Source organism: Aquarana catesbeiana, linkage group LG03 (assembly GCF_042186555.1).
Source record: "Aquarana catesbeiana isolate 2022-GZ linkage group LG03, ASM4218655v1, whole genome shotgun sequence".
In the NCBI taxonomy this organism is placed as follows: domain Eukaryota; kingdom Metazoa; phylum Chordata; class Amphibia; order Anura; family Ranidae; genus Aquarana; species Aquarana catesbeiana.
Window position 1 is genome coordinate 528,530,870 of NC_133326.1, and position 27,368 is coordinate 528,558,237.

At 45.5% G+C, this 27,368-nt stretch overlaps 1 long non-coding RNA gene across 2 annotated transcripts; it reads left to right on the forward strand.

The window, feature by feature from the left end:
- The first annotated feature begins 2,562 nt into the window (after positions 1 to 2,562).
- LOC141132649 (uncharacterized) lies at positions 2,563 to 26,219 on the forward strand. Of its 2 annotated transcripts, XR_012242946.1 has the most exons (3): positions 2,563 to 2,700; positions 6,066 to 6,161; positions 25,827 to 26,219. It is a non-coding gene; the product is annotated as an uncharacterized lncRNA (long non-coding RNA). The 2 variants fall into 2 exon arrangements; XR_012242945.1 differs by lacking the exon at positions 6,066 to 6,161 and having other exon boundaries at positions 2,607 to 2,700.
- Positions 26,220 to 27,368: the final 1,149 nt, after the last annotated feature.

Sequence of the window (27,368 nt, forward strand, 5' to 3'; positions counted from 1 at the left end):
TGAGCCTAAGAGGTATTGCCACCCTTGCTGGTACAAAAAAGTGGTTACTGCCCGCCCCCACCTGTAACTGGTCACTGCAGAAAGGAGCATTTCAAAGACAAACACATAAAAATAAGACATTTCCACACTCAACTTACCGACCAGCCTGTGACCAACCAAACTGTCCTGTTGAGCAGTATGTGTCAAAGACAGGGGTTTAGTTGCACACATTTACAAATGCATGCATAAGCCACAGAGCCACGGCAAGGCACCCCATTTTCTGTGGAACCTTAGAGGCATTGCCACCATTGGTGGTAGATGAGTGTATGTAGGTGGGAGCAGGGGGTACGCTGGGCATGGGGGAGTGAGGGCAGAAACTTGGGGGGGAAGTTCCACTGGCCACACTCACCCCATACCCAGGGTGGTAGCGTCCCCTCTTGGTGGTAGATGAGGGGGTGTGGGCAAGGAGTACATATGGTTAAAGGAAGATGAGGTGTATATTCACTATAGATAGGTAAGGGGTGGAGTATGGCTTATAGAAGCCTCATATATATATATTTTTTTTGGGTGTTAAGAGTGATATGGACATGGCTCATTGAAGCCTCTTAATTTTTTTTTTTTTCCTCTTGGTTTGGGCGAATTGGGAGCATATTTAATATAAGGTATTTGTTTTTTTTTTTACCCAGGGTGGTAGCGCCCCCTCTTGGTGGTAGATGAGTGGGTGTAGGTGGGGGCAGGGGGTATTACCAGCATGCTGGGCATGGGGAAGTGAGGGTAGGTGAAACTTGGGGGGAAGTTCCACTGGTCACACTAACCCCCTACCCAGGGTGGTAGCGTCCCCTCTTGGTGGTAGATGGGTGGGTGCAGGGGGTATTACCAGTATGCCGGGCATGGGGAAGTGAGGGCAGATGAAACTTGGGGGGAAGTTCCACTGGCCACACTAACCCCCTAACCAGGGTGGTAGCGTCCCCTCTTGGTGGTAGATGGGTGGGTGTAGATGGGGGCAGAGGGTATTACCAGTATGCTGGGCATGGGGGAGTGAGGGCAGATGAAACTTGGGGGGAAGTTCCACTGGCCATACTCACCCCATGCCCGGGTGGTAGCATCCCCTCTTGGTAGTAGAAGAGTGGGTGTATTGGGTTGTGAGGCAGTTGATCCAGAGGAAGGCGAAAAACCCCAGCAAAGCATGATCCAATGTGCTCCAGCTGGGGAAAAAATTCCTTCCTGATCCCCCGAGAGGCAATCGAATATTTCCTGGATCGGCCCTGTGTGTGTGGGAGGTTGGGCAATTGGAGCCCCATCCTCGGTGGTAGGTGAGTGGAGATGTGGGTGTCAGTGTGTGGAGAGCGGGGGAGGAGGCACCATCCCCCACACAGAGCTCTGGAGGGAGGAGCCATTGTCCGGACTACAGCCGGGTCACGGCATGTCTGTGTGATCTGCCTCCTCTGTTCAGGCTCTAAAGCAACTACAAGTCCCAGCAATCTGGGAGTTGTAGTTCCTCAGAGCCTGAGCAGAGGAGGCAGGTTCCCCGGACACACAGACACGCTGTGACCCGGCTGTAGTCCGGACAATGGCTCCTCCCTCCGGTGTTCTGTGGTGGAGATGTTTCCTGGATCGGCCCCGTGTGTGGGGGAGGGCGAGCAATTGGAGCCCCACCCTCGGTGGTAGGTGAGTGGAGATGTGGGTGTCAGTGTGTGGAGAGCGGGGGAGGAGGCACCATCCCCCACACAGAGCTCTGGAGGGAGGAGCCACTGTCCGGACTACAGCCGGGTCACGGCGTGTCTGTGTGATCTGCTTCCTCTGCTCAAGCTCTAAAGGAACTACAAGTCCCAGCAATCTCTGTCCACATGAGGAACTGCAATTCCCAGCATGCACTGTGTAAGTGATGGGGGTTCCGCTCCCAGCCTGGAATAAGATGCTGTGGGACTACATATCCCAGCATGATTTTCTCTATGGAGATATTACAGGTCCAGTGATCTCTACATACCCCAGTCTGCTCCCCGGCCCCTCCCCCTCCTCAGGGGGAATTGCACCCCCCCCAGTCCCGATCAGCCCTCCCCCATCCTGGGGGGAGGGGACCCACCACCTATGGTGGGAGAGGATGGTGGGGTGCAATTACCCCTGAGGAGGGGGAGGGAAGCAGGCTGGGGTATGTAGAGATTGCTGGGACTTGTAGTACATCTATAGAAGAAATCATGCTGGGATATGTAGTCCTGTAACATCCTATTCCAGGCTGGGAGCTGAACCCCCATTACTTACACAGTACATGCTGGGAGTTGTAGTTCGTCATGTGGACAGAGATTGCTAGGAGTTGTAGTTCTTCAGAGGTTGAGCAGAGGAGGCAGGTTCCCCGGACACACAGACACGCTGTGACCCGGCTGTAGTCCGGACACTGGCTCCTCCCTCCGAAGCTCTGTGGTGGAGATGTTTCCTCCTCACACTGACGCGCTCCCTTCCCCCGCTCGGCTATTTATCTGATCAAGCCGTGACGTCACAAGTGTAACGGCTCCAGCCTCCAGCTCCTGATTGGCTACTCATCCTCTGGTCACGCCCGTCCCATGCGCTGATCACGCCCACTCCCACCTGAGCCGTTAGGTCGCTCTCTGCAGCAGTCACGTGTTGCACGTAACGGTCAGAACGAGGCCACGTGACTTGACAGGAGGAGACGCATGAAATCCTCCCTGCAGCTACTGCGCATGTGCTGCTCAGAGACGGCAGAAGGTAAACAAGCCGAGGTGATGATTTCCATGGAAACCATTAGCCCCGTAAATGCCAGACACTGGAGTCCCCACCCCCTGCAGGTTCCCAGCCTATCTCCTGCAGGCTGCTGCTTGAGTGGGCAGGATGGGGGTGTAGCCCATGGAAGAGGGAGGAGTTCCTGGAGGTGCATTACTTTCCAGGCCTGAAACTCCCCCTCGTCAGTGTTGTGTTTGGTCGGGGTGAGTAGGAAGCTTTCTTCAGCTCCTCCCCCCTGAGTCCTGACCTCTGACCCCACTCCCTCCAGATCATACTGTCACTGAACTCCAGGCTTTGGATGGAGTAGTACTTCTGCTGGGGGAGGGGAACAAAGTCACAAAACTTTAGGATTTTGGAGAGAGGTGAATATGAAGCCAGCCTAGAAGTGCAGAGAGTTGTCACTGCAGTGCTGAGCAAGAAGCCAGTGAAGACATCTCTATGTCTCTCCATGTGCCAGGAATCTCTGCCCAGCCATTTCTATATCCCATCCCTCAGATCCCTGTATACTTCACAGAACAAACATTCCTCATCACATTTCTATATCCCATCCCTCAGATCCCTGTATACTTCACAGAACAAACATTCCTCATCACATTTCTATATCCCATCCCTCAGATCCCTGTATACTTCACAGAACAAACATTCCTCATCACATTTCTATATCCCATCCCTCAGATCCCTGTATACTTCACAGAACAAACATTCCTCATCACATTTCTATATACCATCCCTCAGATCCCTGTATACTTCACACAACAAACATTCCTCATCACATTTCTATATCCCATCCCTCAGATCCCTGTATACTTCACAGAACAAACATTCCTCATCACATTTCTATATACCATCCCTCAGATCCCTGTATACTTCACACAACAAACATTCCTCATCACATTTCTATATACCATCCCTCAGATCCCTGTATACTTCACACAACAAACATTCCTCATCACATTTCTATATACCATCCCTAAGATCCCTGTATACTTCACATAACAAACATTTCTCATCACATTTCTATATACCATCCCTAAGATCCCTGTATACTTCACATAACAAACATTCCTCATCACATTTTCCTTGTATTTCGCACATAGGGGAACCCGTTCACTGGAATGGGCCGCCATATATGTGACAAACACATCATAGAAGCTTTAGAAACTTTTAAGGCATGCAGCTTTTCCACAAGACAGAACACACGTCTGATCATCGCATTTGGGGCGCCATTAACAATTATTGGGCACCTCAAGTTCTTTGCGCCATGTATGTAATCTGTTACCGTCCCGTGATCATGTATGTAATCTGTGACCGTCCCTTGTGTCATGCATGTAATCTATGACTGTCCCGTGTGTCATGTATGTAATTCTGTGACTGTCCCTTGTGTCATGTATGTAATTCTGTGACTGTCCCTTGTGTCATGTATGTAATCTCTGACCGTCCCTTGTGTCATGTATGTATTCTGTGACTGTCCCGTGTGTCATGTATGTAATCTTTGACTGTCCCTTGTGTCATGTATGTAATTCTGTGACTGTCCCTTGTGTCATGTATGTAATCTCTGACTGTCCCGTGTGTCATGTATGCAATCTCTGACCATCCCGTGTGTCATGTATGTAATCTTTGACTGTCCCTTGTGTCATGTATGTAATTCTGTGACTGTCCCTTGTGTCATGTATGTAATCTATGACACTCCCATGTGTCATGTATGTAATCTGTGACTGTCCTGTGTGTCATATATATAATCTATGATCGTCCCGTGTGTCATGTATGTAATCTCTGACTTGTATCATGTATGTAATCTGTGACTGTCCCGTGTGTCATAATGTAATCTATGACACTCCCGTGTGTCATGTATGTAATCTCTGACTGTCCCAAGAGTTTTCCCTGGGGGGGTATTGCTCTCCTCTGATCATACAGAATGGAATAAGGGGGGCCCCCAGCTAAACCCCCCCTAAAATGTCTGATAGATCCCCCATCAGGGGGCACTCTGGGCTCCTCCGGGGACAAAGTTCCCCCTTTGGTGTCGTAATGAGTGGCGGCAGAATCGCCTCTTGAAGCGCACATGTGACTTTCCCTGACAATGGCGCGGTCATGTGACGCCGTACACAAAACTCATTTCTATCATTTTATCCCACAAATAGCGCTTTTTATTGGTGGGATTTCATCACCTAGCTGCTTTTTTACATTTTTGCGCCATAAACAGGAAAAAAACTACAGTTTTGAAAAAAAAAATTATATCTTTTTACTTCCCGTTATAAAACATTTCCAATAATTGTTTTTTTTTTTTTTAATCGAATTTCTTCATCAATTTAAGCGAAATGTTTTTGGTAAAAATATCCCAATAAGGCCTCTTTCACACGGGGGCGGCGTCGGCGGTAAAGTGCCGCTATTGTTAACGGCGCTTTACCGTGGGTATTCGGCCGCTAGTGGGGCGATTTTACCCCCCGCTAGCGGCCGAGAAAGGCAGAGGCGCTTTGCTGACGGAATAGCCGCGCTGTCCCATTGATTTCAATGGGAAGAAGCAGTGAAGGAGCGGTGTATACAACGCTCCTCCACCGCTCCGAAGATGCAGCTAGCAGGACTTTTTTTCCCGGCCTGCTAGCGCACCGCTCCCTCGGGGCTTTCACACTGGAGAGACAGCAGCGCCTGTTTTGGGTCGGTTTGCAGGCACTATTTTTAGCGCAATAGCGCCTGCAAACCGCCCCAGTGTGAAAGGGGCCTAAGTGTAAATTGATTGGTTTATAGAAACGTTATCACATCTACAAACTATGCGATATATACTGGATTTTATATTTGTTTATTCATACTAGTAATGGCGGCGATCAGCGACTTCTAGCGGGACTGCAATATTGCGGCGGACAATCTGACACTGACTGACACTGACTGACACATTGTGGGAACCAGTGACACCAATACAGTGATCACTGCTAATATTATATGCCCAACTGCTGGCCCATGCCGCCCTGTGATGTGACCCGCCACCTCCTGCTCTGGGGTGGCCGGTCAGCAAGCCCAGATCACGGGTTCTCCGACCCGCCATCCCCGAGAATCGTGTGAATGGAGCCGTCGCTAGAGTAAGCATGCGGCTGCAGTAGAGAGCAGAGCCAATGAGTCCTGTATAGTGCCGGCTCCTGTCACAGGCGGAGTGATACCAAATGTACTCTGCCTGGGACACCAGCCGCCAGCGATACCCACCAGGAGTACCCAGCAGCAATACCCGCTAGCAGTAACTGCTAACAGTACCCACCAGTAGTACCAGCAAAACCCACCAGCACCTGCCAACAGTACCCACCAGCAGTATCCACAATACCCACCAGAAGTACCAGCAAAACCGACCATCTGTATTCATCCAGGGGGACAGCCAGCAGCAGCCGCCAGCCATACCCGCCTGGGGGACAGCAACCGCCAACGATACCTGCAGGAATCCTGAGGAAGAAGTGAAGATTGAGGTCAGTTTTTAATAAAAAATCAAACAGCAATGGGGATATCTGCACTCTGTACTCGCTACACTGGGCTGCTTTCACATTGATCTGCAGGTGTGGTGCAATTTACCTGTACTGACCCATAGACTTCTGTTATTACCTGTACGGACCCATAGACTTCTTTTATTACCTGTACTGACCCATAGACTTCTATTATTACCTGTACTGATCCATAGACTTCTGTTATTACCTGTACTGAGCCATAGACTTCTGTTATTACCTGTACTGACCCATAGACTTCTGTTATTACCTGTACGGACCCATAGACTTCTTTTATTACCTGTACTGACCCATAGACTTCTATTATTACCTGTACTGACCCACAGACTTCTATTATTACCTGTACTGAGCCATAGACTTCTATTATTACCCGTACTGAGCCATAGACTTCTGTTATTACCTGTACTGACCCATAGACTTCTGTTATTACCTGTACTGACCCATAGGCTTCTGTTATTACCTGTACTGACCCATAGACTTCTGTTATTACCTGTACTGATCCATAGACTTCTGTTATTACCTGTACTGACCCATAGACTTCTATTATTACCTGTACTGACCCATAGACTTCTGTTATTACCCGTACTGACCCATAGACTTCTGTTATTACCCGTACTGAGCCATAGACTTCTATTATTACCCGTACTGAGCCATAGACTTCTGTTATTACCTGCGGGTTTGGTGTGCTTTCAGAAAGTGCATCACACCTGCAGGATATAATAGAATTCTATGGCAAAGTGCAGCTAACCCACAGGAAAGCCACAGGCGCACTGCACTGAACCCACGGTGCAGGTAAACTGTAGCGCATCAGTGTGAAAGCAGCCTTAGCACTCATTCATACAATCGGTCCCTGCTTTGCAGGAAACCGAAATCCCGCACATCCCCCACTGACAGGACAGAGCTCTGCCTTGTTTACATAGGCAGAGCTCTGTTCTGTGTCTCTCCTCGCTAATCAGCAGGTGTCAGAGGACATGCATTGGCTGGAGGACATGCTTACTTACCTCCTCTATGCAGTTGGTTTTGCACAGAGCAGCCCGGATCCTCCTCTTTTCGGGTCCCTCATCGGTGCTCCTGGCCCCTTCCTCCTGTTGAGTGCCCACACAGCAAGCAGCTTGCTATGGAGGCACCCGAGCCGAGTCACCAGGGCTGCTGTTAGAAATCATGGGGCCTCCACACAGCCTACCTGATGGGGCCTCTTTCAACCACACCCTTGACCCCACCCCTGACCTCGGCTCAAAACAAAATGCAGGTTTGTTGCCATTTACATATATGTGTGTGTTTGCAATTGCACAAAGGAGTGGGGGCAGTTTAAATTGTATTTTTTTTTTTAAATAAAAAAATCTTACACTGTATCTTTTACATTTTTTTTTCTTTGTTCTTTCCTTTCACGAGGGATGTACAACATCCCTTGTGATAGTATAGGCCATGACAGGTCCTCTTTATGGAGATATCTGGGGTCTTTTAGACCCTCTTATCTGTCCTCTGGCCTCCAAAGCACCTGATCAAACCAAGATCAGTCTGATCAGATGCTTGTTCAGGTCGGTAATGGATTGTTTACATGATAACAAAACCGGAAGTGATACAATTCTCGCCACTCCTGGTTTGTGACGTCACACAGTGGGAGGAACGACATCCACCCCTCTCACTGTATCTCAGGAACTGGATGCTACTGGTCCCATCTTAAAGGTGGTGGTTAAGGGACCCCCTTCCACTGCCTGGAAAAAAATCCAGCGGCTTCTTAGCCACTAGGATTACTTTTAGTTTGTGCAGAATTGCTGGGGCTAAAAAAATGATATCATTGCTGCAGTGATGACCGAGATATCACCCTTCCAATCCAGAGACGTACTGGTACATCGCTGGACGGGAAGAGGTTAAAGTGGATTTGTTTGGGGGGCAGTAAAAATGTAGCTCTGCTGCACATCTTTACTGCTCCACCCAAATGAAGTGTAAAGTAGCAGCATCTCACCGTCTTATGATCATCAGCATTACAGTAATCACACAGACAGCACAGTAAGCAGGTGCCCTATCATGGCCCTATCATATCCCTATCATGGCTCAAACATATCCCTATCATGGTCCTATCATGGCCCTATCATATCCCTATTATGGCCCTATCATGGCCTTATCATAGCTCTATCATATCTCTATCATGGCCCTACCATAGCTCTATCATATCCCTATCATGCCTCTACCATGGCCCTATCATGGCCTTATCATAGCGCTATCATATCCCTACCATGGCTTTACCATGGTTCTACCATGGCCCTATTATATCCCTATAATGCCTCTATCGTGCCTCTACCATGGCCCCACCATGGCCCTACCATGGCTCTATCATATCTCTATCATATCCCTATCATGCCTATATCATGCCTCTATCATGGCTATATCATTCCTCTATCATGGCTATATCATTCCTCTATCATGGCTATATCATTCCTCTATCATGGCTCTATCATATCACTATCATGGCTATATCATATCACTATCATGGCTATATCATGCCTCTATCATGGCTATATCATGCCTCTGTCATGGCCCTATCATGGCTATATCATGCCTCTATCATGGCTATATCATGGTTTTATCATGGCCCTATCATATCCCTATTAAGCCCTATCATGGCCTTATCATAGCCCTTTCATAGCTCTATAATATCTCTATCATGGCTCTATCATAGCTCTTTAACCACTTGAGCCCCGGACCATTATGCTGCCTAAGGACCAGAGGTCTTTTTCCAATTTGGCACTGCGTCGCTTTAACTGCTAATTGCGCGGTCATGCAATGCTGTACCCAAACGAAATTTGCGTCCTTTTCTTCCCACAAATAGAGCTTTCTTTTGATGGTATTTGATCACCTCTGCGGTTTTTATTTTTTGCGCTATAAACGGAAAAAGACCGAAAATTTTGAAAAAAAATGATATTTTCTACTTTTTGTTATAAAAAAAATCCAATAAACTCAATTTTAGTCATACATTTAGGCCAAAATTTATTCGGCCACATGTCTTTGGTAAAAAAAATGTCAATAAGCGTATATTTATTGGTTTGCGCAAAAGTTATAGCGTCTACAAACTAGGGTACATTTTCTGGAATTTACACAGCTTTTAGTTTATGACTGCCTATGTCATTTCTTGAGGTGCTAAAATGGCAGGGCAGTACAAAACCCCCCCAAATGACCCCATTTTGGAAAGTAGACACCCCAAGGAAATTGCTGAGAGGCATGTTGAGCCCATTGAATATTTATTTTTTTTGTCCCAAGTGATTGAATATTGACAAAAAAAAAAAAAAAAATATTACAAAATGTTGTCACTAAATGATATATTGCTCACACAGGCCATGGGCCTATGTGGAATTGCACCCCAAAATACATTCACCTGCTTCTCCTGAGTACAGGGATACCACATGTGTGGGACTTTTTGGGAGCCTAGCCGCGTACGGGACCCCGAAAACCAATCACCGCCTTCAGGATTTCTAAGGGCATAAATTTTTGATTTCACATCTCACTACCTATCACAGTTTTGAAGGCCATAAAATGCCCAGATGGCACAGAACCCCCCCAAATGACCCCATTTTGGAAAGTAGACACCCCAAGCTATTTGCTGAGAGGCATGTTGAGTCCATGGAATACTTTATTTTTTGACACAAGTTGCGTGAAAGTGCCAATTTTTTTTTTTTTTTGCACAAAGTTGTCACTAAATGATATATTTCTCACACAGGCCATGGGCATATGTGGAATTGCACCCCAAAATACATTTAGCTGCTTCTCCTGAGTATGGGGATACCACATGTGTGGGACTTTTTGGGAGCCTAGCCGCATACGGGGCCCCGAAAACCAAGCACCGCCTTCAGGATTTCTAAGGGCGTAATGTTGTGATTTCACTCCTCACTACCTATCACAGTTTTGAAGGCCATAAAATGCCAAGATGGCACAAACCCCCCCAAATGACCCCATTTTGGAAAGTAGACACCCCAAACTATTTGCTGAGAGGCATGTTGAGTCCATTGAATATTTTATATTTTGACACAAGTTGCGGGAAAGTAACACTTTTTTTTTTTTTTTTTTGCACAAAGTTGTCACTAAATGATATATTGCTCAAACATGCCATGGGCATATGTGGAATTACACCCCAAAATATATTCTGCTGCTTCTTCTGAGTACGGGGATACCACATGTGTGGGACTTTTTGGGAGCCTAGCCGCATACGGGGCCCCGAAAACCAAGCACTGGCTTCAGGATTTCTAAGGGCGTTAAATTGTGATTTTACTCCTCACTACCTATCACAGTTTTGAAGGCCATAAAATGCCAAGATGGCACAAAACCCCCCCAAATGACCCCATTTTGGAAAGTAGACACCCCAAGCTATTTGCTGAGAGGCATGTTGAGTCCATGGAATATTTTATATTTTGACACAAGTTGCGGGAAAGTGCCAATTTTTTTTTTTTTGCACAAAGTTGTCACTAAATGATATATTGCTCAAACATGCCATGGGCATATGTGGAATTACACCCCAAAATACATTCTGCTGCTTCTCCTGAGTACGGAGATACCACATGTTTAGGACTTTTTGGGAGCCTAGCCGCGTTCGGGCCCCGAAAACCAAGCACCGCCTTCAGGATTTCTAAGGGCATAAATTTTTGATTTCACTCCTCACTACCTATCACAGTTTTGAAGGCCATAAAAAGCCAAGATGGCACAAAACCCCCCCAAATGACCCCATTTTGGAAAGTAGACACCCCAAGCTATTTGCTGAGAGGCATGTTGAGTCCATGGAATATTTTATATTTTGACACAAGTTGCGGGAAAAGGCCAATTTTTTTATTTTTTTTGCACAAAGTTGTCACTAAATGATATATTGCTCAAACATGCCATGGGCATATGTGGAATTACACCCCAAAATATATTCTGCTGCTTCTCCTGAGTACGGGGATACCACATGTGTGGGACTTTTTGGGAGCCTAGCCGCATACGGGGCCCCGAAAACCAAGCACCGGCTTCAGGATTTCTAAGGGCGTTAAGTTGTGATTTCACTCCTCACTACCTATCACAGTTTTGAAGGCCATAAAATGCCAAGATGGCACAAAACCCCCCCAAATGACCCCATTTTGGAAAGTAGACACCCCAAGCTATTTGCTGAGAGGCATGGTGAGTATTTTGCAGCTCTCATTTGTTTTTGAAAATGAAGAAAGACAAGAAAAATGTATTTTTTTTTTCTTTTTTCAATTTTCAAAAGTTTGTGACAAAAAGTGAGGTCTGCAAAATACTCACTATACCTCTCAGCAAATAGCTTGGGGTGTCTATTTTCCAAAATGGGGTCATTTGGGGGGGGGGTTGTGCCATCTGGGCATTCCATGGCCTCCGAAACTGTGCTAGGCAGTGAAGAGTGAAATCAAAAATTTACGCCCTTAGAAAGCCTGAAGGCGGTGCTTGGTTTTCGGGGTCCCGTGCGTGGCTAGGCTCCCAAAAAGTCCCACACATGTGGTATCCCCGTACTCAGGAGAAGCAACAGAATGTATTTTGGGGTGTAATTTCACATATTCCCATGGCATGTTTGAGCAATATATCATTTAGTGACAACTTTGTGCAAAAAAAAAAAAAAAAAAAAAATTTGTCTCTTTCCCGCAACTTGTGTCACAATATAAAATATTCCATGGACTCGACATGCCTCTCAGCAAATAGCTTGGGGTGTCTACTTTCCAAAATGGGGTCATTTGGGGGGGGTTTGAACTGTCCTGGCATTTTATGCACAACATTTAGAAGCTTATGTCACACATCACCCACTCTTCTAACCACTTGAAGACAAAGCCCTTTCTGACACTTTTTGATTACATGAAAAAATTATTTTTTTTTGCAAGAAAATTACTTTGAACCCCCAAACATTATATATTTTTTTAAAGCAAATGCCCTACAGATTGAAATGGTGGGTGTTTCATATTTTTTTTTCACACAGTATTTGCGCAGCGATTTTTCAAACGCATTTTTTGGGGAAAAAACACACTTTTTTAAATTTTAATGCACTAAAACACACTGTATTGCCCAAATGTTTGATGAGATAAAAAAGATGATCTTAGGCCGAGTACATGGATACCAAACATGACATGCTTTAAAATTGCGCACAAACGTGCAGCGGCGACAAAATAAATACATTTTTAAAAGCCTTTAAAAGCCTTTACAGGTTACCACTTTAGATTTACAGAGGAGGTCTACTGCTAAAATTACTGCCCTCGTTCTGTCCTTCGCGGTGATACCTCACATGCATGGTGCAATTGCTGTTTACATTTGACGCCAGACCGACGCTTGCGTTCGCCTTTGCACGAGAGCAGGGGGGACAGGGGTGCTTTTTTTTTTTTTCTTTATTATTTTTTTGCTTTTTTATCTTATTTTTAAACTATTCCTTTCATTTTTATTTTTTTTTTATTAATTTTATTGTTATCTCAGGGAATGTAAATATCCCCTATGATAGCAATAGGTAGTGACAGGTACTCTTTTTTTTTTAAATTGGGCTCTATTAGACCCTAGATCTCTCCTCTGCCCTCAAAGCATCTGACCACACCAAGATCGGTGTGATAAAATGCTTTCCCAATTTCCTAATGGCGCTGTTTACATTCGGCGAAATCTAAGTCATGAAATGCTCATAGCTTCCGGTTTCTTAGGCCATAGAGATGTTTGGAGCCATTCTGGTCTCTGATCAGCTCTATGGTCAGCTGGCTGAATCACCGGCTGCATTTTCAGGTTCCCTGTTGGGACAGGAGAGCCAGAGAAAAACATGGAAGACGGTGGGGGGGGGGGCATTCCCTCCCACTGCTTGCAAAAGCAGTCTAGAGGCTAATTAGCCGCTAGGATTGCTTTTACATGAAAGCCGACCGCTGGCTGAAAAGAATGATACCAAGATGATACCTAAATCTGCAGGCATCATTCTGGTATAACCACTCAAAGTCCAGCAACATACCAGTACGTTGCTGGTCCTTGTTGGGCATATATTGTAAACTTTTTTTTCATGCAGCCTGTGGGCTGAACGAAAAAAAGATATTGATCGGTGGGTATGCCCACCATTAGAATACCTCCCTTCATCCACCCACTTCTAATGATGGGCATACATGCACCATTTATATATGCCGAAGCATGGGGGCATCCTCCCGCAAAAGGCAGGAGCAAATTGCTCCTCCACCCACTGCTGCCGCCATGCTTCGGCATATATGCTGAAGTATGTAACTGTGGTGGTGAAATCACCTCCGACAGCGCTGGAGTCACGGCTTTATATATCATGGGAGCAAACGCTGTTGCTGTCAAGATAAATAAATCCGCGCTGCAACTGAATGGCGTACCTGCTAAGCAATACAAAAAAAAAAACATAGTAAAAAATAAAACATTTAACGCAACCTGTGCCTAAAATATATATATGCCGAAGCATGGGGGCATCCTCCCGCAAAAGGCAGGAGCAAATTGCTCCTCCACCCACTGCTGCCCCCACGCTTCGGCATATATGCTGAAGTATGTAACTGTGGTGGTGAAATCACCTCCGACAGCGCTGGAGTCACGGCTTTATATATCGTGGGAGCAAACGCTGTTGCTGTCAAGATAAATAAATCCGCGCTGCAACTGAATGGCGTACCTGCTAAGCAACTAAGCAATACAAAAAAAAAACCATAGTAAAAATTAAAACATTTAACGCAACCTGTGCCTAAAATATATATATGCCGAAGCATGGGGGCATCCTCCCACAAAAGGCAGGAGCAAATTGCTCCTCCACCCACTGCTGCCCCCACGCTTCGGCATATATGCTGAAGTATGTAACTGTGGTGGTGAAATCACCTCCGACAGCGCTGGAGTCACGGCTTTATATATAGTGGGAGCAAACGCTGTTGCTGTCAAGATAAATAAATCCGCGCTGCAACTGAATGGCGTACCTGCTAAGCAAATGATGGTTAACAATAAAACAAAGTAACATTACAGTATAACAGTAAGACTTACCATACCTGCAAAGCAAATACAAAAAAAAAAAAACAGTAAACAATAAAACATTTAACGCAACCTGTGCCTAAAATATATATATGCCGAAGCATGGGGGCATCCTCCCGCAAAAGGCAGGAGCAAATTGCTCCTCCACCCACTGCTGCCCCCACGCTTCGGCATATATGCTGAAGTATGTAACTGTGGTGGTGAAATCACCTCCGACAGCGCTGGAGTCACGGCTTTATATATCGTGGGAGCAAACGCTGTTGCTGTCAAGATAAATAAATCCGCGCTGCAACTGAATGGCGTACCTGCTAAGCAACTAAGCAATACAAAAAAAAAACCATAGTAAAAATTAAAACATTTAACGCAACCTGTGCCTAAAATATATATATGCCGAAGCATGGGGGCATCCTCCCACAAAAGGCAGGAGCAAATTGCTCCTCCACCCACTGCTGCCCCCACGCTTCGGCATATATGCTGAAGTATGTAACTGTGCTGGTGAAATCACCTCCGACAGCGCTGGAGTCACGGCTTTATATATCGTGGGAGCAAACGCTGTTGCTGTCAAGATAAATAAATCCGCGCTGCAACTGAATGGCCTACCTGAAAACAATAAAATGGTTACCAACACAGTAAACAGTAAAGTATAAAAAATCTGAAACGCAAACATGGTAAAACATAATAACAATAAAACATTGCAGAATAGAATAGAGTAAAAAAGAGCAGAACAATAGAGAGAGAATAGAGAGAGAGAGAACAATAAAACAACAACAACTATTTTTGGTTTTTTTATTTTATATTTTTTTTTGTGTTTTTATTTTTTTTAATTTTTTTTTTTTACACTTTTTTTTAGTAACTTTTAACTTTTGTAACTGGTTCCAGGTTTGGGTCTCTCAAAATGCAATGGCATCTTGGGAGACCCTGTGTTAGTGTGCCTAGTCTGTGCAGTGCTGAACCCTACGCTAATACTCAACTAGTGTATGGTAGCGTTCAAAGCATTCACCCATGCAAAGACCAGGATTGCCAGGACAGGAGGGACAATAAGACCGGGTGTCACGCCTAAATCCGCGCTTGCTACAGACACGACATCTTTTTTGTGGGGCTCGTTGGGTAGGGGTATTCGGGATGGCATAAAGAAAATGCCTCTCATGCAGCCGGCTTACTGCATTTGGTTGGGGAAGGTGAGGTAGAGCACCGTCTGGAAACAGAAGGGCTCTGACGATCTCTTCCTGGAATTTAAAGTGGAGTTCCACCCAAAAGTGGAACTTCCACTCATTAGATTCCTCCCCCCCTCCGGTGACACAGTTGGCACCTTTCAGGGGGGAGGGGGGTACAGATACCTGTATATTACAGGTATCTGTACCCACTTCCGGCGTAGATAGCCGCAGAATCTGCGGGTATTTACGCCACATCCTGTTCCCCCCCCGCTGCCTGCTGGGAAACACACGGGTCCCAGAGGCAGCAGGGACCATCCGTATTGCGCTGCGCGACTCGCGCATGCGCAGTAGGGAACCGGGAAGTGAAGCCGCACGGCTTCACTTCCTGATTCCCTTACCGAAGATGGAGGCGGCAGCACCCGAGGACGGAGAGACGCTTCGGCCTCGGGTGCCGACATCGCGGGCGCCCTGGACAGGTAAGTGTTCATGTTTTAAAAGTCAGCAGCTGCAGTATTTGTAGCTGCTGACTTTTAAAAAAATGTTTTTCGGTGCCGCTCCGCTTTAAGGAAGGATCCAGTCCGTCCTGAAGCTCTGTATAGCACATGAGCATTCAGCAAAGCCAATTGAAATAAATAAACAGACACTTTTTTGTACCAGCGTCTGGCCTTACGGGCAACTAGGTACGGCGCCAACAACTGGTCGTTGAGGTCCACCCCTCCCATATTAAGGTTGTATTCGTTGACACAGAGGGGTTTCTCCACAACACCAGTCGCCGTAGGAATTTGGGTCATCGTGTCTGCATGAAGGGAGGTGAGAACGAAAACATTCTTCTTATCCCTCCACTTCATAGCGAGCAAATTATTATACTTCAAGCAGGCTCTCTCCCCCAGCCTAAGACGGGAATCTACAAGCCGCTGGGGAAAGCCCCGGCGATTAGGTCGCACGGTGCCACATGCTCCAATCTGCTGATCAAACAAGTGACTAAAAAGTGGCACGCTCGTATAATAATTGTCCACGTACAAGTGGTACCCCTTTCCGAATAATCTTGCCAGCGCTTCCTATGTAGTCAGGGCAGTTTGTCGGCTCTACGTGACTATCTTTGCCCTCGTAAACCATAAATCTACATGTATAGCCTTGGCCCTGTCACAGAGCTTATACATCTTGACCCCGTATCTGGCACGCTTGCTGGGAAGGTACTGTTTGAATGACAAGCGGCCAGAAAATTTAATCAGGGACTCATCAACGCAGACAACTTGATGGGGGGTAAACAAGTCTGCAAAACGTTGGTTGAAGTGGTTTACGAGGGGCCGAATTTTGTAGAGCCGATCGTATGCAGGGTCTCCATGAGGACGACAGAGTTCATTGTCGTTGAAGTGCATGAACCGCAAAATCTGCTCGTATCGTGCCCTGACCATGGAAGCAGAGAACAAGGGCGAATGGTAAATTGGGTCAGTGGACCAATATGACCGCAACTTACTCTTTTTATTCAACCCCATGAGGAGGGAAAGGCCCAGAAAGGTCTTAAATTCGGAGACCGTAATTGGTCTCCAATCTCTGGCAAGGGAGGACTGGGGATTAGCGGCGATGTGTTGACCAGCGTATAAATTGCTTTGGTCCACAATAGATCTATAGAGATCTTCGGTGAAAAACAGTGAATAAAAATCCAGTGGCGTAAAGTCAACTGTTTCCACCTGAATTCCGGGTTGGCCAGTGAAAGGGGGAAGTACGGGTGCTGCAGAAGTGGTGGGTTCCCAATTCGGATTGGCCAATGCAGCAGGAAGGGCACTATGGGCACGACGGGCCTGTCTTTGTCTTCTTGGTGGCAGCGGGACACTACTAGTGCTTGCCACCTCACCAGCTTGAACTGCACTTATGGGACTCGCCACGTCACCAAGTGTTACTGCAGTGCTGGATGTACGACCAGGGTGTACTAGGCCGCTGGGTTCTTGCACTTCAAGGACAGAAGAAGAAGATTGGGGTCTGGTACGCCTGACTCTAGCAGGGACCACAACTCTGTCGTCAGAGCTATCTGTCATGGAGCCACTGTCCTCTACAGGTTCGTATTCTGAGCCTGAACTTGACAGATGAGTGACTTCCTCTTCACTATCTGTCATACTCAGAAACGTGTAGGCCTCTTCACTAGTGTACCTTCGATTTGCCATTTTGGGCTCTAAATTTAGGGGTACACTAGTGAGACTCACAGGCAAAAAAGCTCCTGACTGTCAGCGACTGATTCAAAACGCTACCAAAAAACTGTTAGCGATCGCAGGGATCAGGCCTGACTCTGCGAACGCTGCAGTTATGTGTGCTTAGTGTTTTGTAAGTGTCAGTTATCGATCGATACTGCACTTGGGTGGGCTGGGCAGGGCTGGGCCGAGGGGCAAAACGCAGGTGCTAGCAGGTATCTGGGCTGGTCCCGCTAACACTGCGTTTCAGGGAACCCTAAACTGCTGGGGAGTATAGATCTGATCGGATCAGATATCGATCCGCTCAGATACTATAGCACTAAGGGAGGTGTATGCTGCGTGCGTGGGTTTTAGCGGTACTGGCGCTAACCTGACGCTGCCTGGGGCGACGCAGACCTTAGTTGACCCTAAAAATTTAATTTATATCACCACCTGGCAATCAGGGGGTTAAACCTTTATAAGGTAATAAACGGCGGGTGCCCTAAAACTATAATAAACTATAATAAACTATAATAAACTACAAAAAACAAACTAGCTAACCAGCGTCACCCGTAACACTTATAATATCTCTATCATATCCCTATCATGGCTCTATCATGGCTCTATCATGGCTCTGCTTTTGAATGAACAAAAGACTATTTGAATTTTTTTTAAAAAAAATTCTAAAACGAAATTCGAAAGAACGAAAAACATTTGGATAATTTTGTTTTTCGTATTTTCTAACATAATTAAATTATTAACCATTATTATAGTTTTTATTATTATTATTTTAATTATAACTATTATTATAGGTTATTATTTATTAACTATTAAGTTATAGGTATTGGAATTTACTTTCAAATTTGGCAAACCGAACGTAATGAATTTATCTGAAATAACGAATGTCGCAATAATCACACAGACAGCACAGTAAGCAGGTGCTCTATCATGGCTCTATCATGCCTCTATCATGGCTCTATCATGGCTCTATCATGGCCCTATCATGGCTCTATCATGGCCCTATCATATCCCTATCATGGTCCTATTATGGCCCTATCATGCCTCTATCATGGCCCTATCATGGCTCTATCATGGCCCTATCATGGCTCTATCATGGCCCTATCATATCCCTATCATGGTCCTATTATGGCCCTATCATGCCTCTATCATGGCTCTATCATGGCCCTATCATGGCCCTATCATGGCTCTATCATATCCCTATCATGGTCCTATTATGGCCCTATCATGCCTCTATTATGGCTATATCATGCCTCTATCATGGCCCTATCATATCCCTATCATGGCCCTACCATGGTTTTATCATGGCCCTATCATATCCCTATTATGGCCCTATCATGGCCTTATCATGGCTCTATCATATCCCTATCATGGTCCTATCATGGCCCTATCATATCCCTATTATGGCCCTATCATGGCCTTACCATAGCTCTATCATATCCCTATCATGCCTCTATCATGGCCTTATCATAGCTTTATCATATCCCTTTCATGGCCCTATTATATCCCTATCATGCCTCTATCATGCCTCTATCATGCCTCTACCATGGCACTACCATGGCTCTATCATATCTCTGTCATATCCCTATCATGGCTATATCATGCCTCTATCATGGTTATATCATGCCTCTATCATGGCTATATCATGCCTCTATCATGGCTATATCATATCCCTATCATGGCTATATCATGGCTATATTAATGCCTATATCATGCCTCTATCATGGCCCTATCATGGCTCCATCATATCCCTATCATGGCTATATCATGCCTCTATTATGGCTATATCATGGCCTTATCATGGCTCTATCATATCCCTATCATGGCCCTACCATGGTTTTATCATAGCCCTATCATATCCCTATTATGGCCCTATCATGGCCTTATCATGGCCTTATCATGGCTCTATCATAGCTCTATAATATCCCTATCATAGCCCTATCATGGCCCTACCATGGCTCTATTATGGCTATATCATGGCAGTGGCGTAGCGTGGGTTGTCAGCACCCGGGGCAAGGCAAGTAATTTGCGCCCCCCCAACCTGCGGACTTCCTATCCCTGAGTCCCTTCAAATACAATAGTACTGACCTACCTGATTCCTATACTGACCACTACACTACATTGTCCACTACACTGAGAACTACACTGTCCACTACACTACATTGTCCACTACACTGACCACTATACTATACTGTCCACTATACTACACTGACCACTATACTGTCCACTACACTGACCACTACACTGTCCACTATACTACACTACACTGTCCACTATACTACACTGTCCACTATACTACACTACACTGTCCACTATACTGCACTACACTGTCCACTATACTACACTATACTGACCACCATACTACACTGACCACTATACTACACTACACTGACCACTATACTACACTGTCCACTATACTACACTACACTGACCACTATACTACACTACACTGACCACTACACTACACTGTCCTCCATACTACACTGTCCACCATACTACATTATACTGACCACCATACTACACTCTCCACTATACTACATTAAACTGACCACTATACTACACTGACCACTATACTACACTATACTGACCTCCATACTACACTGTCCACTATACTACACTGTCCACTATACTACATTACACTGACCACCATACTACACTACACTGTCCACTATACTACACTACACTGTCCACTATACTTCACTACACTGTCCACTATACTATACTGTCCACTACACTACACTGACCTCTATACTAAACTACACTATACTGACCACTATACTAACCACTATACTATACTACACTAACCACTATACTGACCACTATACTACACTATACTGACCATCATACTACACTGACCACTATACTACACTGTCCACTATACTACACAACACTATACTGACCACCATACTACACTACACTGTCCACTATACTACACTGTCCACTATACTGACCACCATACTACACTACACTGACCATTACACTGTCCACTATACTATACTAACCACTATACTACACTACACTGACCACCACACTGTACTATACTGACCACCATACTACACTGTCCACTATACTACACTACACTGACCACTACACTATACTGTCCACTACACTGCCCCCCATACTGACCACTACACTACACTGACCTCCATACTAAACTACACTATACTAACCACTATACAATACTATACTGACCACTATACTACACTACACTGACCACCACACTGTACTATACTGACCACCATACTACACTGTCCACTATACTACACTACACTGACCACTACACTATACTGTCCACTACACTGCCCCCCATACTGACCACTACACTACACTGACCTCCATACTAAACTACACTATACTAACCACTATACAATACTACACTGACCACTATACTGACCACTATACTGTCCACTATACTGACCACTATACTACACTACACTGTCCACTATACTGACCACTATACTACACTACACTGTCCACTATACTACACTATACTGTCCTGCCTACAGTCTCTCTCTCTCACCCCGCCGCCCCCCCCCCCCCCCCGGCCAGTAACAAGACTCTCACGAGGGAGTCTCACTCACCTTCTTATGCTGGCCTGCATCAATCCGGATGAGGAGGAGAAGACGGCGGCGGCTCACGTTGTTTCTTCTCTCCCCTGCGCTCTGCCTGCTGCCATGTTCAGTGTCCAGCGCACTGTGATTGGGCGTATGGGGGGTCATGTGCGGAGGCGGGACTTCAGGAGCGATCGAGGACAGGTCAGCCCTACGCCTCACATGACCCCCATACGACCAATCACAGGGCCCCGGACACTTAACATGGCGGCCGGAGCGCAGGGTACACAGGAATTTGAAATTAGGAGGAGGCAGCCAGTGACACATACTGGTGCCCCCCTAAATGTCGCGCCCGGGGCCACGGCACCCCCTGCACCCTCCACGCTACGCCACTGTATCATGGCCTTATCATGGCGCTATCATATCCCTATCATGGCCCTACAATGGTTTTATCATGGCCCTATCATATCCCTATTATGGCCCTATCATGGCCTTATCATGGCCCTATCATAGCTCTATAATATCTCTATCATATCCCTATCATGGCCCTATCATAGCTCTATAATATCTCTATCATATCCCTATCATGGCCCTATCATAGCTCTATAATATCTCTATCATATCCCTATCATGGCTCTATCATATCCCTATCATGGTCCTATCATAGCTCTATAATATCTCTATCATATCCCTATCATGGCCCTATCATGGCCCTATCATAGCTCTATAATATCTCTATCATATCCCTATCATGGCTCTATCATGGCTCTGCTTTTGAATGAACGAAAGACTATTTGAATTTAAAAATAAAAAAATTCTAAAACGAAATTCGAAAGAACGAAAAACATTTGGATAATTTTGTTTTTCGTATTTTCTAACATAATTAAATTATTAACCATTATTATAGTTTTTATTATTATTATTTTAATAATAAATAATAATAACCTATAATAATAGTTATAAACTATTAAATTATAGGTATTGGAATTTCCTTCCAAATTTGGCAAACTGAACGTTACGAATTTATCTGAAATAACGAATGCCGCATCTAAATGAAATGATCTGATAAACAAGAAAAAAAACAAATAAAACGAGCACTTACTGTGCTGCCTGTGTGATTTATTATAATATTGATACCCTGCTGTGCTGGGAGTTCTATAATAGGACACAGTGAGGGTTCAATGCTCTATTATTCACTCGCTGTGTCCAGTGCAGCTACGCTCTCCTTCTGATGTTCCCTGGCAGCCTTTTACGTCACGTAAGGGAATTTAACAAGACTCGTGGCCACTCATTAAAATGAGAAGAAAAGCAGTTTTACTGCGTAGAGGGTTCTTTACTGTAAGAGCGGCAAGGATGTGGAATCCCCTTCCACAGGCGGTGGTCTCAGCGGGGAGCATCGATAATTTAAAAAAAAACTATTAGATAAGCACCTGAACGACCGCAACATACAGGGATATACAATGTAATACTGACATATAATCACACACATAGGTTGGCCTTGATGGACTTGTGTCTTTTTTTAACCTCACCTACTATGTAACTATGTTTTTTGAGAAGCGCAGCTCCTTACATTTATCTATTTATGCTTGTATACATTTCACTTTGAGCTGCAGCTGTAGTTGTAGGTTTGGAAACAGCGCAGTTTTTTTCTTTTACATACTACAGGAGACGGTCAGAGACTGCAGACATAATACAGGAGATGGTCAGAGACTGCAGACATAATACAGGAGATGGTCAGAAACTGCAGACATGATACAGGAGATGGTCAGAGACTGCAGACATGGTACAGGGGATGGTCAAAGACTGCAGACATGATATAGGAGATGGTTAGAGACTGCAGACATAGTACAGGAGATGGTCAGAGACTGCAGACATAGTACAGGAGATGGTCAGAGACTGCAGACATAGTACAGGAGATGGTCAGAGACAGCAGACATAGTACAAGAGACGGTCAGAGACTGCAGACATGATACAGGAGACGGTCAGAGACTGCAGACATGATACAGGAGATGGTCAGAGACTGCAGACATATTACAGGAGACGGTCAGAGACTGCAGACATATTACAGGAGATGGTCAGAGACTGCAGACATATTACAGGAGATGGTCAGAGACTGCAGACATATTACAGGAGATGGTCAGAGACTGCAGACGTATTACAGGAGATGGTCAGAGACTGCAGACATAATACAGGAGATGGTCAGAGACTGCAGACATGATACAGGAGATGGTCAGAGACTGAAGACATATTACAGGAGATGGTCAGAGACTGCAGACATGATACAGGAGACGGTCAGAGACTGCAGACATAATACAGGAGACGGTCAGAGACTGCAGACGTGATACAGGAGAAGGTCAGAGACTGCAGACATGATACAGGAGATGGTCAGAGACTGCAGACATGATACAGTAGATGGTCAGAGACTGCAGACATATTACAGGAGATGGTCAGAGACTGCAGACATGATACAGGAGACGGTCAGAGACTGCAGGCATAATACAGGAGACAGTCAGAGACTGCAGACATGATACAGGAGATGGTCAGAGACTGCAGACATGATACAGGAGAAGGTCAGAGACTGCAGACATAATACAGAAGATGGTCAGAGACTGCAGACATGATACAGGAGATGGTCAGAGACTGCAGACATGATACAGGAGACGGTCAGAGACTGCAGACATAATACAGGAGATGGTCAGAGACTGCAGACATGATACAGGAGATGGTCAGAGACTGCAGACATGGTACAGGAGATGGTCAGAGACTGCAGACATATTATAGGAGATGGTCAGAGACTGCAGACATGATACAGGAGATGGTCAGAGACTGCAGACATGATACAGGAGATGGTCAGAGACTGCAGACATGATACAGGAGATGGTCAGAGAATTCGGGCATTTAATGTCCAATTGAACTTTCAGTTAAAATCAGCTAAATGCATTTCAGGTGCATCAAAATAAAAGATCCCTCTCCCCCCCCTCCATCCTTTCTTTCCCCCTCTCCTCCCCCCTTCTTCCCTTCTTCCCTACTTGTCATCTTCCATCCCTTATTTTCCTTTTCCTAGTCCTTTCTCCCCCCCCTCCCCTCACTCCCTTTCACTTAAATTATTTTTTATAGTAGATTTATATTTCACTTAGGATATTTTCATTTATTAATTTTTGCACTATTCCTTTGGCTAGATTCCAGCCTAACAATTTTTTCGGGCCCTATTTGGTGTCTCCCTATGTGCACTACCCAGTGACGGTTTTTCTTGACTTGACATTGAGTCGCAGGCAAAAGATCCTCATATGGGTGAGCGATTGGTGATGGGCGTGGTAGTCGACAGCCGACTCTACCGTGCCATTATTATTTTTATTTCCTATTTTTTTTTTTTTGTATTGTATTCTAAGTCAATGTAATGTTTTTAATTTTCTTTCGTTCTATGCAGTGTTACATCTAATTTAAAACATCCCTTGATGAGCCCAGAGTGGCGAAACATGTCAGCATAATCCGTTCCAGGAGAATGCTCGTAATCCAAAGTACTCGCATATCAAAGCGAGTTTTCCCATTGAAGTCAACGGAAACGAAAATAATTCATTCCGCATTGACTTCAATGGGATGCAATACCGCATGCGGGCAGAGGAGGGGGGGGAGGCTGGAGAGCCTCTGAAAAGGCCCGAGAACAGTTCGGCTGACCTCGGCAAACCTCGGAAAGACTTCCTACCCGAGATTTGCCGAGGTCAGCCGTGCTGTACTCGGGGCCTTTCCGTGCATTTCCGGACGTTTGGCTCTGCTTGGCTCCGGCGCCCCCCCCCCCCACCTCAGGCCAAAAGCGGTACTGCCCACCGCTTTGGCCTGAATTGTGCTCGTTTTGCGAGACAACACTCATAAACCGAGTTACGTTTTTTTAAAAATACAGTGCTTGTATTGCGAAACGCTCGTTAACTGCGTTACTCGCAATCCGAGGTTCCACTGTACCAAAAAAACCTTTTAACTTTGTCTTGTATGTAGCAATAAAAATCTTGTCATTTTTTTTATACATATTGCGGAGTATTGAAATGACTTCTTCTTGTTTTGCCGGCACCCTCAAAAATTTCCCTTATCTACACTTATCTACAGGGATGTTGGTGCCATTTCCTTGTCATTGTCACCTACCCACATTGCTACTTCCCAAAAGATGCGCAAAGTTTTACAGTTGTGTTTCTTTTTTTTTTTTTTTTAAAGCAGCCACAGCCTGAGTAGAAAATCCTGTCCTCTGCCAGCATGCTGCAGAGTGGCACCCTTGCTGTGGTCTTCAGAGGCTCAACACAACCCCTATAAGCCTCTCAATTGAAAAGCTCCTGCTCCCTGCTGATTGGAGAGCTCCTGGTCTGACTCAGCGGGGGGGGGGGGGCATGTGCAGAGAGGCTGCTGCTTCCGCATACAGAGAGCATGGGTGCTACTCTGCAGCATGCTGGCAGGGGACTGGCTTTTCTACTCAGGCTGTGCACACCTTTTGCTTTTATGAACCTGACATGTATTTAGCAGATTTAAACTAAAAGTTCAATTGGCCTTTAACTGCTGGAAGTCAGTCTAGGCAAGAACATACAAACACAGTTGGCAGGGGCCCAGGGGCTGCACATTGAACCTCCAAAGGGCCACCAGTTGGGCACCAGGGGGTTAGAACCTCTGTCAAAATTGCTATTGGTGTTTGTGTCCCCATTGGGAACATTCACCCTGATTTCCTGTCCCAGTGAATGCACAGGAAATTACGTTTTCTGATTGGAAGAAATCTCTTTCTGAATACCTGATCTTTTGTTTCTCTTCCAGTTATTGAAGGACGCTTCCCTGAATGCAGATGATGGTTGTTTTCTTCAGCAGCCTTCAGGCTTTTCCAAAGACCTCCAAACTCCTGGCCCATCTCCATGGAGCCTCTTTCCGCTTATAACCTTAGTACGAGGCTCGGCCTACACACATCCAGCCAATGGCAGAAGAGGGAGGCCAAGGAAAGAATCCTTATCACCGCAGTGCAGCGTCACTGCTAGGAAATAAAGAAGACCCCCTGTGCCTGAGACTGTACTGGTCTAAATACCACCAATCGTGCAACTTTGTCCATAGGCAGTGTCATCGGTCTAGAAACTCTGATGCAGCCGGCTATGTTGGGGCCTTGAAAAAAATGTTGGTTTCCTCCTTCGACCTATTAAAATATATCTGAACTGTTCACTTGTGGTGTGTGGAGCATCTACCACAGATCTCTAGCCAGCAAAGGGGACCTTATTCAATTCTGTTTGTAACATATTAACCACTTGCTGCCTGCTGGGGCAATTTTTTTTACTTTTTCACTTAGAACCCCTAAATATTAGTGCCTTGAAAAAGTATTCATACCCCTTGACATTTTCCACATTTTGTCATGTTACAACCAGAAATGTAAATGTATTTTATTGGGATTTTATGTGATAGACCAACACAAAGTGGCACATAATTGTGAAGTGGAAGGAAAATGATAAATGGTTTTCAAGATTTTTCACAATAAAATATGTGAAAAGTGTGGGGGGCATTTGTATGGCGCCCCCCTGAGTCAATACTTTGTAGAACCCCCTTTCACTGCAATTACAGCTGCAAGTCTTTTTGGGGATGTCTCTACCAGCTTTGTACATCTAGAGAGGGACATTTTTGCCCATTCTTTTTTGCAAAATATCTCAAGCTCTGTCAGATTGGATGGAGAACGTCTGTGAACAGCAAGTCTTTCCACAGATTCTCAATGTGATTTAGGTCTGGACTGTGACTGGGCCATTCTAACACATGAATATGCTTTGATCTAAACCATTCCATTGTAGCTCTGGCTGTAAGTTTAGGGTCGTTGTCCTGCTGGAAGGTGAACCTCCGCCCCAGTCTCAAGTCTTTTGCAGACTCTAACAGGTTTTCTTCTAAGATTGCCCTGTATTTGGCTCCATCCATCTTCCCATCAACTCTGACCAGCTTCCCTGTCCCTGCTGAAGAAAAGCATCCCCACAACAAGATGCTGCCACCACCATGTTTCACAGTGAGGATGGTGTGTTCAGGGTGATGTGCAGTGTTAGTTTTCCCCCCACACATAGCGTTTTGCATTCAGGCAAAAAAGTTCAATTTTGATCTCATCTGACCAGAGCACCTTCTTCCACATGTTTGCTGTGTCCCCCACATGGCTTCTCGCAAACTGCAAACAAGACTTCTTATGGCTTTCTTCTTGCCACTCTTCCATAAAGGGCAGATTTGTGGAGAGCACGACTAATAGTTGTCCTGTGGACAGATTCTCCCACCTGAGCTGTGGATCTCTGCAGCTCCTCCAGAGTTACCATGGGCCTCTTGGCTCTTCTCTGATGAATGCTCTCC